Source organism: Phodopus roborovskii, unplaced genomic scaffold (assembly GCF_943737965.1).
Source record: "Phodopus roborovskii unplaced genomic scaffold, PHOROB, whole genome shotgun sequence".
In the NCBI taxonomy this organism is placed as follows: Eukaryota; Metazoa; Chordata; class Mammalia; order Rodentia; family Cricetidae; genus Phodopus; species Phodopus roborovskii.
This window is the reverse complement of record NW_026125562.1, coordinates 3486859-3501174: the sequence shown is the minus strand read 5'-3', so window position 1 is coordinate 3501174 and position 14316 is coordinate 3486859.

Here is a 14316-nt window from a genome sequence, read left to right as displayed (position 1 = left end):
CGAGCTAGGAGGGAACCAGCCTCCCTCCTTTGTTCTTAATAGTTATTCATCAAAGTCATTCTTTGATGATGTATCTCTAATCCCTACTTCCATCATTTAAGGATCTCAAAGCCAACACTTTTCGATCAACCATTCTGTTGTTATTTACATAATTCAGCCACTGAATAAGAACCTTCCCAAACCTAGGCATGAGTGGGCGGGGCAAGCAGCTAAGGCAAGATTTAGAGGAAACGGCTGCATGCATTTACATGCAAATTTGGAATAAATAAGGTTTTGTTGAGTACACAGATATACCCTTAATAAATCATGGGGTCGGTGTAGTGAGAAGATGGTTCAGCAGTTAAAAACATTTCTTTCTCAGAGACCAGGGTTTGGTTCCTGGAACTCACATGGAGGCTTGGAAACATCTTCAATTCAGTTCTAAGCTATCTATTCCCTTAACTAGCTATCCATTGCCTTAACTGGCCTCTGGAACCAGGTATGCAATACACTCATTCATACACATAAAGTAAGAATAAATACAACTTTTTAAAAAGCATTCTGTTGTCCTAGGTTCCTGTTCTATGGTCATTTCTGTTCCATTTACTTCTATGAAGCCACCATGAAGAATGAGGTATAAATGTGCAAACCACACAGATATGAAATAAAACATATTATAGTGCCTGCTGGCCAGCCTTGACTCAAGTCCATTGTTTTATCCTGTGTTTACCACCACCCCCCCATTCTACTATATCCAAGAACAGTACATTGACATTACATCATAATATTTCAAATTGTTTGAAACTTTATTAATATCATAGTTCCTTGACTTGCTATTGTTTTGTGACAATCGTCTGACCTGATGCTTTAGTTTTGTTTTGTTTTTATTTTTGTTTTCATTTTAGCTGTAGAGAATTCCACCAAAAACATAGTGCAGAATATTTATTTTCCTACTCTCATATTTATGAGTTTTGGGGTTATTTCCAAAAGTCCACTTTTCAAACACACTGCTATTATATACATATCTATTTTACTTGTATAGGTTTCTTACACAGCACTGAGTTTTCAGTGTGTGTGTGTATGCTCAAGTGCATGAGCATGTGTGTGTGTACTCTTATGTACATGTGTGTGTGTCCAAACACATACCTTGCTTGTAAAATATTACAGCCTGACCCATTGTATAAACTGAGACAGGACTGACAAGATGATTCAAGAGGGTTCAAGATGATGACCTAAGTTCAATCCCTGAAACCCACAGACAAAGGAGACAACAGAGTGCCACAGTAGACCCACATACAATTTTATTTTATTTTAACATTTTACTCTACCTTATTTTAGAAACAGGATTTCTCTGTGTAACTGCCCTGGTTGTCCTGAAACTCATTTTCTAGACCAGGCTGATCTTGAATTAGAGAGATCTGCTTGTCTCTGCCTCATAAGTGCTGGAATTAAAAGCCCATCTTATAAATATAATTTTTAAAAGTAAACTGAAACAAAGATTTTGTGAAACTCATATTTTCTATTCCATTTCATTAAGAAATTCTGGCTACCTAGCAGCAGATTCAGGTTTAATGGAGCCTAAAGTTATTGCAATTTTTTCAAAATTGTATTATTGTAAAGGTATTTTTAAAAGGTGTTTACAGTCATTCATATGTGTTTTGCCATATCAAGTGATGGTAATCAGAAGACAACCTGCAGGGAGTTAGTTCTCTTCTTCTACTGTGTGGGTCCTAGGTATAAAACTTGGTCATCAGGCTCAGTAGCAAGTGCCTTTACCCACTAAACCATCTATCCAGCCCACAAAATTTTATACAAAACTAACTGAGCCATTGAGTAAGAACCCTGGGCCTCATTACCTTCCAGATAATGATTTAATGGCTTATTCATAGTGAGTCTATAGTAGCAGTTTGAGATACATTGCAATATACTTAAAAGTAATCTCACTAGATAATAAGACATGAACATTTTGAACTTCAATCTTCAACAAATGTATGCACCCATGACCATCATGATGGGTACTACTCATTTCAAAGAGTTTGCAGTCCATCTCCAGGCAGTCTTTATCCTGGTTTCTGTCATCAAAAAATGAAACCGGTGCCTTCTAACTTTTTCGGTGCACTTCCCTGGTTCTCTGTAGGAGCTTCAATAACTGTGCCAACAAAACAGAAGCCACAATGTGCCTCTGCGAAGCCACAATGTGCCTCTGCGAAGCCACAATGTGCCTCTGCGAAGAAAATCAAGGGATGGCTGGACAGACTTCTGCTGCTGGTGAGTGACATGGTGATAGACACCGTGAAGAGAGACAACCCAGCTGGAGATTGTGGCCACAGGCCTTTAATTCCAGCACTCAGAGGGTAGAGTGAATCTGAGGACAGCCTGGATTATGGAGTAAGTTCTAGAAAATTCAGGGTTACACAAAGAAACCCTGTCTCCAAAAAGTAAAGAAGGAAGGAAGAAAAGAATGACAAATCAGAGTTAAGAAAGAGGTTCATCCAACAGTGGTAACTCGACAAGGAAAGTCATATAGAAAAGATGGGGTGCTGCGGCTGGAGAGATGAGATGGTTCATTGGTTAAGAGCACTGGCTGCTCTTCCAAAGGTCCTGAGTTCAATTCCCAGCACCCACATGGTGGCTCACAATATAATGAGATCTTATGCCCTCTTCTAGCCTGCAGGCAAACATGCAGACAGAACACTCTATACATAATAAATAAATCAATCTTTGAAAAAATAAAGAAAGATGGGTGTTCATTTTGACGACACTGCCGGGGTCACTGTAGGCAATAAAGGCAAATAAAGACCTGCTACACAGGTTCAGTTGCAAAGAGTGTGGCCCAGACTTGCATCTAATGTAGACAGCATTGCATGATTCTTCAGTGTATTTGTGAAATATATTCACTAAAAATACATTTTAAATGATACAGTATTAGTCTTATCCTAATAAATTTCAAATAGAACTATAGAGTATGGCCCTTTTGTGTCTGGTTTCTTTCATTCAGCATGGTGTTTTTGTTGTTCATTCACACTGTCAAATGTACCAGCAGCGTGATCATTTTTGTTGCTGAACAGTATTCCATGATGTTTAATATGGTGCATATGGTTTTTTTATCCATTCACCAGCAGAGTGCATTTGGGTTGCTTCCATTTTCTGTGTTCTTTTTTGTAGAGCCTCTATAGACACTCATGTATTCTTGTGTGAGTGCAAATCTCTGTCTCTAAGGCATGGATTTCTAGGTCATATGTAGATGTAAGTTTAACTTTATGTTAAACAAGCAAACCCTTTCCATGGTGACTGCATTAATTCACACTGCTAGGTATGTATTCCCATTGCTTCCTTTGCTCCAGTACTTGGTAGGATTCATTACTTTAGGCTTTAACTATTTTTTAACCATAAAATACATGTGACTATTTAGTTGTTTCATTTGCATTTCCTAGAGCTAATACTGTTAAGCATCTTTTAATTAATTTATTTTGCATTTGACTATCTTCTTTTGATGAATTCTTTTGCTCAAGGCTTTTGCCTTTCTAAAAACTCAGGCTGTTGTTCTTTACTATAGAGCTATGAAAATTCTTTATATATTCTGGATGTAAGTTCTTTGAGACATGTTTAGATAGACATGTATAGCTGTATCTTATATGTATATGTACATATATACATGTATATGTATACATGTATATACATGTATATGTATATGTATATGTATATACATGTATATATATATATATATATATATATATATATATATATGAGATTTGTGCATATTTTCTCCCAGTCTTTAGTTTGCCTTTTGCGTTCTCTTAATGCTATGTAGGAAGAACAAAGGTTTTTAATTTTGTTCCAGCAACATGTAAAGTAACTATTACAACATGCAAAGTAACTAAGACACACTGTGGCCAAACCTACTACATATTAAAGGAAACATCATCCTGTCAGTGGTTTTGTTTGCTTGTTGAGACAGTCTGTCTATGCTGCCCAGGTTGGCCTTAAACTTCTAGGATGAAGTGATCTTCCTACCTCAGCCTTCTCAGTAGCTGGTAATTCAAGTACATGCCACCAAGCTGGTTTTCTTTCCATCAAACCTATGAAATTACTCCATAATAGATATTCCAGCATATAGTTCATGCCTGCCTGTTAGGAGTAGAGGCACAGATAACTACACACACACACACACACACACACACACACACACACACACAGAGAGAGAGAGAGAGAGAGAGAGAGAGAGAGAGAGAGAGAGCCCCTTGTCAAATTTCTGCCTATTAGTTTTTCTCTTTCTCTTTTTTAACTTAGGTAACCTGGAGACCATAAAGGCTTCTTGGGATGATCATAGTAACAAATACCTATAATTTTAGTGCTTGGGAAGTTAAGGCAAGAAAATAATGAATTTGAGGTCAGCCTATAACCCAGCATGTAACAGTTATGAGTGAGTCTGCAATGTTAATGTGGCTAGCTAAGCAAATGGCTTTCCTTCCTAGTTCAGAGCCAGAGCCTGCCAAGGTTGAGGCCAAGGATATTTCAGAAAGCAGAATCTGTTGGTGGACAGATGTGTCTCTGAAGTGAAATTAGGGAGATTCAGAGGCCACTCTGCCTGCGAGTCAGGGATGCAATCATGTTTGTGTGTCAGCATTTCTACATGTCTGCGTTCTGACACACTATGCTATTTTTAAGCACGGAGGTTTGGTTTTTTTGCGGTGTGATACCATTATTTTACACATCAGCCAGCAGCTTCCTTTACTCACGCTCTCTTCCCTCTCTCCCCTCCTTCTTACAAAACACCCTTACTATGAGCCCCATCACTCTCTCATAACTACCAGGCCCTACTAATAATTCTCCATCTCTTCCAAATTCACCACCCTCCACTACACACTCTCCTGGCAAAAAGGCCAGCAAGTTCCGGACACAAGGAGGCTCCAAAGGAAGAAATCTACCCACAGGGAATGGGAAAGAATCAGACAGTAGTTGTGACCCTCTGTCTTGGACTCAGGAGAGATCATTTCAGCCAGAGACAGTACTCCTGAAATCCCACAGAGAACTGGACTTGGAAGCAAGGTCTGGAAATTTTTCCAAACTGCTGTCAGAGATGAACATGGTGGGGAGTTTGAGGGAGAGAGCTGGCCTGGAAACGGTGACCATTCAGAAGGCAGCAGAGCTAGCAGTGGCCAGGGGACATCTTGTATTGTTTTTAAAGTTTGTTTTTGTTAATGTTTTGGATTTGGGTGGGGAACAGGATCTCATGTAACTGAGTGTCAATCCTCGTTCCTGTCTTTACTCTCAAGTGCAGGAATTATAGGCATATACCACCATGCCAGGCTCACAATGCTTGCTTTCAAATGTGTTAAGTAATATTTAGTTTTCAATTTTAAAACATAAATGCTGGACATGTAAAATATATCAGAATAAAGCCTGGTGCGTTTGTTTTTCAGGGAATTAAAACAGAGGCATCACTAATGGCATTCCAGCTACTCAGTGAGGGAGGAAACCGAAGATGGCATAGGAGAATGTTGAGGTCAGTTATAAAAATAGGAAATGTTATTAGGGTTAGAAACATTATCCTGGGGGCCAGAAAAACACTTGCTGAGCAAGCCTGCTGACCTGAGTTCAATCCCTGGAACCCACATAAATGTGGAAGGAGATGATTGACTCCCTAAGCTTGTCCTCTGAACTCCACATGTGTTCTGTGGTGTGTGCACACCCCACATCATATACATACAGAACAATAATAAATAGAAATTAAATTAAAAGAAACACTGTCCTACCCTGTAAGATATTGGCTTATAAGGTGTCATGGTTAAGAAAGCAAACTTCTCTTTTTCTTTTCTTTCTTGATTTGAAAGTGAGATTTTTGCCTTTAATTCCAGCACTTGGGAGGCAGAGCAGGCTGATCTCTGAGTTTGAGGCAAACCTGGTCTACAGATTGAGTTCCAGGACAACCAGAAGTGTTATACAGGAAAAACCCTGTCTCAAAAGCCAAAAAAAGAGAGAGAGATTTTGGGGTTTTCTCTTGCCTACTTTTGGCATTAGCTCTAAACAGCAAATTACTGCATTTTATTGAGTTAAATTTGTAACATTTCAAAAATCAGTGAACTTACTGCTGATTCACATTCCTCCATGCAAAAACTTTCTTTTACTGTCACTTCAAATCTGCTTGAACCAGAAAATCAGAATTCACCAAAATTCTATCAATACAGACTCTTCACTTAAATGAACTTCAGCAAAGAAAGCCATTGGTTGCCTTCTGTAACTAAAGAATCCAAGAGTTTTCATGATGGCTGTCTCTAAGGGCTCAGATCACACCATCAGTCCCAATTCTCTGTCTTTCTGAGCAACTCCATGCCTGTTTCTCTTCCTCTGTCTCTCTATTTTTATCTTTCTGCTTGGCTTTTCTGTGTGCTGGCCTCATTTCCCAGGATATCCTCCCCACAGTGGCACATATTATTCCCAGAATAATCTTACATCTCTACATGCTGCTCTCTGCCCTAATGTTGAGGGATAAACCCAGGACTAGTAATCTATCACTGAGCTACTGAGCTATATCCACAGCTCTGTTGTCCCCTTTGAATACACTCCACCTACCTGATATGCTAGGGATCAAACCTAGGGCCTTGTATATGCCAGCCAAACCATCTACCCCTGCTTACCTCTGACCCTAGCATGTCCATAAAAGCCTTAAACAAAGTTCTGGGTAGGGCTTTTTCCTAATTGCCCACTTTGAGCCATTGGCTCACTTCATAATCAATTACAGAGAGCAAGGGCTTGTCTCCATCCCTGGACCTTGTGGGTGACACTAGTCTCTTAATTCCCAGAAAACCGAATGTGAAAGAGAGCTAGTTTACAGAACACTGAGGTTCCTGTGAGGGAATTGGGCTCGGTAAACTGCAAGAGTGATGCACAGAACTAAGAAAAGCACTGCACTTGTGATTACAGATTATAAAGGATATAAATCAGGGCCAGTAAGAGATACACACAGTGAGCTCTGGATGGCCTTGAATGCAGTGTCCATGCTCCCTCCCTGTGGTGCGGGGATGTACTACTTTCCCAGTGGACTTCCTGCCAGGAAGGTAGCCTCAATGAAGCCTCAGTGCTCAGGGTTTTTACTTGGATGCTCACATAGGAATGATCAATTAACTCATTAGCCAGGTATTCTCTAGCTACGTTTCCTCCCTCTACTTCTGTATTGGTCTAAAGTCACTTGGACAAAAGCACTCAAATATTCTCTGTAGACCAGGCTGGCCCTGAACTCAGAGATCCTGTTGCCTTGTCCTCCTGAATGCTTGGATTAAAGGTGTATGCCACACACCCAGTTCAAACACTTTGACTCCTTATTTTTCTCTTACTCATGTCACATGTTCACCATTTTGGCCTCACTTGCCGGATTTCCTGCCTTGTTTAAACCTACATGAGATTGACTTTATTTGAAAGAGCAGGAGTTTTTTATTTGATCTGCAAAACCCAAAGATACTCTTGAAAGCCTCATTTTCTGAAACCAAGAATATGGTTAGGGGAGAAATGTAGGCTCTCCCTCCTTACTGCTCCCTCTATCTCTGTAGGAATCTCTGCTTTTTTGAGGTTTTTGTTGTTTATCCACTCAGCTCATCTCTCTTCCCAGTGCTGGCCTCTTCCAAACTATTGGCTTCTTTCCCCCATTCCCTGATAATCTTCAAGCACCCAGTGTCTAGCCTTTCCCTCATTCATCTGTCATTATTCTAGGGCATTTCAAAGTCCAATGGCCTTTCAGATTCTTGTTCACATTATCTCCAACCCAACGGTTCACTGGACATACTCTTCTCTTTAAAAACCCTGGGCTCTCCTGTCAACTCTTAGAGTTTTACAATTATTTTCTCTTCACAGACATCTCCTCTGAAACCTGCATTCCTATGGCCAATGTCTTTTTGTTATACTTCTTTACATTGAAGGTCTCACGTTGGAGCATCTGAAGTCTCAACTCTTAGTTGTTACTCTGAGTCTCACTCTGACAAATCCATTTCAGTAAGTGAATCCACTGGTCACTCAGTTGTGCAAATGCATCTCCCTCATCCTCTTTTATCTGTCTTATCCTTTCACCTTCAAGATGATACTGAATCCATTTGTTTCTTACCATCTTCAACTAAACCTCGCCCACCTTTACCTCTTACTGGACCTACTGCTGTAATGCCCTTCTGGGCTCTCCATTCATGCTTATACCCTTTGAATCCATTTTTACACGGTAGCCATTGTGATTTGGTGTGCGTTTAATTTTACATCTATTATTACTTACTTCTTTTTTTATTTGTGGGGATGTATATTGTGATGTGCATGTGTAAAGGTCAGAGAACAACTTTGTGGAGTTGGCTTTCTTCTTCCATCTTTAAGAGTTGAGCCACCTTGCTGGCCCTGTGTACAGGATGTTTTGAGACAGGGCCTTGCCTGGCTAGCCTAGAACTTGCTATGTGAAACATACCTCAGGCTCACAGCAATTCTCTCATCTCAGCCTCCCACCTGCTAGGATTTCCAGACATGAGTCACCAAACCCAGACCATCATGACCATCTGTTTTCTTTGTTTGAGACTGTCTCCTATGGCTCAGTTGGATAGGTAGCTGAAGATAACCTGAAAACATGATCTTCCTGCTTTTATTTACTGAGTGTGGGGATTACAGATGTATGCTGCTGCACCGAAACCATAGCATTAAAGAAAATGTGTGTGGGTATGTGGGTGTTTTGCCTGTATGCATGTCTGTGCATGTGTGCATCCTGCATGCCTGGTGACCATGCAGGCCAGAAGAGAGCATCACATTCCCTGGAGCTGAGATTACAGATGGTTGTGAGTCATCATATGTGCTGGGAACCCAACCAAGGTTATCTGGAAGAAAAGCCAGTGTTCTTAACTTCTGAGCCATCTCACTATCCCTGCTCATGAGTTGTTGTATCAGCTATTGACATTTCAAAGGAATTTTTAGCTTAATATTATCTTACCTAAAATATTCCAACCAGACTCCTGTGATTTCACCCAAGTCTGTCCAGCCATCTCCTGTTATTTTCCGTGAATTGCAGATGCACTGGATCTCTCTGTTTCCCCAACATGCCAACCTTTTATGCATCTGTGCCTCATAGTATCCGTATGTATAACTTCTTATTCTTTGAACACTTTCCACCGTACTTCTATTTCTACTTACTATGTGACAAGAGCCTTCTCCTCTTCAGGAATTCATGCATTTGTAACCTCTCACCTGAAAAAAAAACAAACAATTAAGTACAGTATTAAAAAATTAAATAGAAATGTCACCAGAGGGGGAACCATTTATCCCCCTGTGAGACAGGAAAGGACACCCCAGTGTGTCCCAGGATAGAGGCAAGAAACACAAATGATACAAGCCTTGAACACTCCTGGGAGAACAGAAGAAGGAAGAGGAGGGAGATGTGGTTGGAAATGATTTGCATGCTGTGGAAAAAAGCTTGTTTTTTTAATATGTAAAGATATGGTCCCTCACAAAATGGCTCTATGTAGAGAACAGATATCAACTGGAATGCTATCAGATTGTAGTGTGTGGGGGGGGGGGGAGTAGAAGACCAAAGTAGTCCAAGCAAGTGAATACAACTGAAATGGAGTGGAGATTGTGGATGGAGAGAAGATTAAAAAAAAAATTAAGAAAACTAAGAAGTTGATTACTGTGCAGCTCAATTCTAGTAGTCAAATTTTGCATCCATAAGTAAGTGCATATATGATATAATGCCTATTGTATTGTTATAAACTCAGAAAAATAGAGCAGAACATGCATGGATGTAAGGCAGGAGAATTGTGAGTTCAAAGCCAGACTGGGCTACTTGGCAAGTTCTAGGCCAGTCTGGGCTACATAATGTCTTGTCTCAAGAACAAAACAAAATATATAGAGCAAAGTATAGGCATAGCAAATGGAATAGTTATTTTAGATAGACTGGTTTCCCAAGAGAAGGTGACATCTCAGCAGAGGCCTGAATGAGGTGAGGAAATGAGCTGTGTAGGTATTAGGAGAAAAGACCCTTCCATCAGAGTGCAGAGTCTGTACAGAGATCCAGAGGCAGCAATGAGCCTGTCATATGGCTCAGAAACAATGAAACGATGGTAACTGAAGCCCAGAGAAAAGAAAGGGGAGAATAGGAGGAGGGAAAGTCATAACAAAGCAAGAGGCTGGGTCGTGGGGGCCCTGGGGTCATGGAAAGAACTTTGAAGTGTGTGCTGACTAGTTTTGTCTGTTTGCTTTTATATTTATAGTCTTGGACCATTTAAGAAGAGTGAACTTCAACTGAGAAAATAATGATTGATGTAGGAGAGCCCAGCCCACCAAGTATGGTGATATGCCTGTGCAGGTAGTCCTGGGTGGTATAAGAAAGCAGGTTCAGCAAACTTTGGAGAGAGCAAGCCAGGAAGCAACATTCCTGCATAGTTTCTGCTTTAGTTCTTGCCTTGACATCCCTGTGTGATAGACTATAACTATTGTTACAATAAGCCTCCCCATGTTGCTTTTGATCATGATATTTTATCACAGCAATAGGTACCCAAGGCAAAGTGTGATGCAAATCATTAGAACGTTTGGAACAGAGGAATAACACCTTGTGTACTGCAGACTCTACTGGATGAAGAATAGAAACAAGTTGTCAGTTAGAAAGAAGGGATATAGGAGCTGGGAGATGGCTCAGTGGGTAAAGGGCCTGCTGTAAAAGCACAAAGACTTTAGAATCTTAGAACCCATGTACAAGGCAGGTGCAGCGGTTCATGACTGTAACCCCAGACCTGAGGCCTGGCAGGAGACAGGAGAATCCCGAGGGCCCTCTGGCCAGCTAGTCCAAAAGAAATGGCAAGCTTCAGAGTCAGTGAGAGATGCTGTCTCAAAGAAAATGTGGAGAGAAATTAAAGAAGACAATCTGACTTTACACAGGCAAGGCAGGGCACCCACCTTCATACATGTGAACATTCCTTAAAAAAAATAAATAAATAAGAAATCTAACTGAAAGATGATGATGGCTTAGGTGAGGCTTATGGTAAAGGTAGTGTGAATTCATTAATCAGATTTGAAGTAGAAGACAGGGCTGGCAAAATATACTAAGGGATTCGGTGAAGATATTATGAAAATGAGAGAATTGGTAGTTCCCCAAAACTTCTGGTGTGAGTAACAAGACGAATGGAAAGACCATTACTATATCAGATTTCTCATTGCTGTGACAGAATGCCCAACGAAAGCAGCCTAAGAGAGGAAGTATTTACTTTAGTTGCAGCTTTAGGGTACTGCTCTTTATAGTAGGAAAGATATGGTGGCAAGAGTGGCTGTAGCTTGGTGGCTGCAGCATGAAGTGGCTGGTCACACTGTCTGTAGTCAGGAAGAAAAGACAGATGAATGTTGCTGTTCAGCTGGCTCCCTCCATTTTTCTCCTAACAAGGATAGCAGCCCAGGAGTCTTACCTTCTTCTAAAACAGTTATGGAAATGCCTGTATAGACATACCCAAAGGGTATCTCCTGTCTGGGCAGTTTGACAATGAATAGTGACTGTCACCATTACTAAAATAAGGACGAACAAGAGAATAGGGTCTGAGCAGCAGCAAGTCAGAACTCAGGATTTAAGAAGATATTACCATTTTACATATTTTGTGGGGGGTGTGCATGTGTGCAAGCCTGCATGTGGGCAGCTAAGGTAGCCATATGAGCAGTAGCATTCATCTACTTCTGCTTCCTAGGAGAGAAAAGGGCATTAGATCCCTGGAGCTAGAGTTATAGGAAGCTATGAGTCATCCAATGTGGACACTGGGTGCCTTTCCTCTGCAAAAGCAACAAGTGCTCATGGAGGTCCTTAGTTTATCATAGTCAGGACATCCACGTGAAAATGGGTGGCGTTTCAAAGGAAAGGTTAAGGTTGAAGACACATACTTTTAGAATCAATGACATAGGCTGGCCTCATATTCACAAAAATCCACCTGTCTCTGCCTTCTAAGTACTGGGATTAAAGCTATGTGCTGCCCTATCTTATCTTCATTTAATTTTGACACAGTGTCTTGATGCGTAGCCCTGGCTAGTCTAGAACTTTCTATGTATATCAGGCTGGCCTTGAACTTACAGAGATTTACCTGTCTCTGCCTTCCATGTACCAGGACTAAAGGCATGCTTTACCACTCCTGGTTTATTATTTTTAATTATATGTATGTGTATGTATCTGGGTGTAGCTATGTACATATGGGTGCAGGTAACCAAGGAGTCAAGAAGAGGACATTGCATTCCCTAGAGCTGGAGTTGCAGGACATTATAAGTCTCTCTGGACACGGATGCTGGAACCAGACTCAGGTCCTCTACAAGAGTGTAGTGTGTTCTTAACTACACACCATCTCTGAATCACCTATAAATGGTATCTTTTTCTAAGAAATGAGTATAAAAATTAAATATTGAGGCTGGAGAGATAGATGATTCATTGGTTAAAAGCACTGGGTGCTTTTGCAGAGAAGCCAGTTTCGGTTCCCAGAATCCAACTGGTGGCTTACAATCATCAGTAACTCCAGTTCCAGGGGATCTGATGCTGTCTTCTGACCTCACAGCTACCAAACTTGTGTTGTACACGTACACACATAGTAGGCAAAATCCTCACACACATAAATACAAATAAATAAGCCTTTAAAAATAAGTATTAGTCTAAGAGTGGAGAACTAGAATATTTCACTTTTTTTTTTTAAGTCAGTGTTTCACTAGGTAGCTCTGGCTATCCTGAAACTCACTCTGTAGACCAGGGTGGCCTCTAACTCACAGAGACCCGCCTACCTCTGCCTCCCAAGTGTTGGGATTAAAGGCGTACACCATCATTACCTGGCTCAAATTCTTAAAAGTTAAGAAAAATGGGGATCAAATGAAGAGTTTGGAAAGGGGAGCTAGTAAGGTGGGAAGAAAGTCAATAGACAGCGGAAGCCAAGGAAAAGGAGTGGTCAGCAGGCTAGACGTTGTTTATATGTCAAGTAAGTGAGAACTGGGTTAGACATCATGATGACAGTTTGTGACATGGATGAGAACAATCTCAGAAGAGTAATGGGGGTGAGAGTGTGATGGGGATAGAGTAGGAAAGAAAGGAACTATATGAAGGGAAGCAGAGAAATGTGTACAAACTGGAGGTCACAGGCAGGCCATCGAGGAAGGACTTTGTCCAAAAGGGAGGAAATACCGGTGATTTTAGGAGAGGGTGTGGAGGCAAAGTCCTCAAGTAGTTGTGGATCTTTAAGTGAAGAGCACTATACAGAGGTGGAGGTTGGAGACATGGGTTCTGGGATGCTTAACTTATATGTGACAGGGACAAGTGTGAGAAGGAATTAAATCATTTAGATAAAACATGGAAAATAGGGACAGAATTCTGAGGAAAGTTTTTGCTGTTTGTTTTCAAGAGTTAGGGAGTAAGGGATAAAGATTGGGGACAAAAAAGAAAAAACTTAAAAGAAACATCTATTTTCCAGATTTAAATGCCCATACCACAAGACATATTGTCATCCATTCTGTTCCTCCTCCACCCTGCAAAGCCTTCCCTTCCCTGGATTTCATCTCCATCTGTCATAGTGCTTTATACACATCTTTATTAGCACTTACTTCATCACATTTACTTTATGTATCTGCTTCTCCAAACAACATTGAAGTTCCTCCTCCCGTTCCCCCCAAACCCTCCTTTTCACCATTGTATCCAAGATATTAACATTATGCCCTGAACACAAATATGCTCAATAAATGTGCAAGGGGATGGGAGATGTGAAGACACAGATAGGAAAAGAAATACACATTAGAAAGTGTGAGTGCATCTTTTGTGCCTTTCTAAAAGCAGTGTATGTATATGTTGGAAAGAATTCATCAGTGAAGCCATCTGGAGTTTTCTTTGTAGGATGGTTTAAATTATAAATTCAATTACTTTAGAATATAAAATTTTATGTTTATTCTGGTGTCGGTCCTGATAAGATTTGTTTTGTAATGCATTACCCATTTCATGTGAATGTCAAATTGGCACAGAGTTATTATTTATAGTATCCTCTTATATTTTAATGTCTATAGGACCTATAGTGATGTCACTTTGTTTCTTGCTAAGATTAGTAATTTTTCCATTTTTTCTCAACAAGTCTTCACAGTATATTCTTATTCCTTACTATCTTAGAAGTTTCATTTTGTTGGTTTTCTCTCACATATTTAGTAAATGAGTGACTATAATACTTACGTAGTTTTGTTTCATTGTTTTCTGATTTTCTTTTGTTTTAAAATTTTTATTTATTATTATTGCTGTGTGTTTGTGTTGATATGTGGGAGTATGCTATAGAGTACATGTGAAGGTCAGGGAATGACTTTAGGGAGTTGGCTCTCTCTTTTTAAATTTACTTA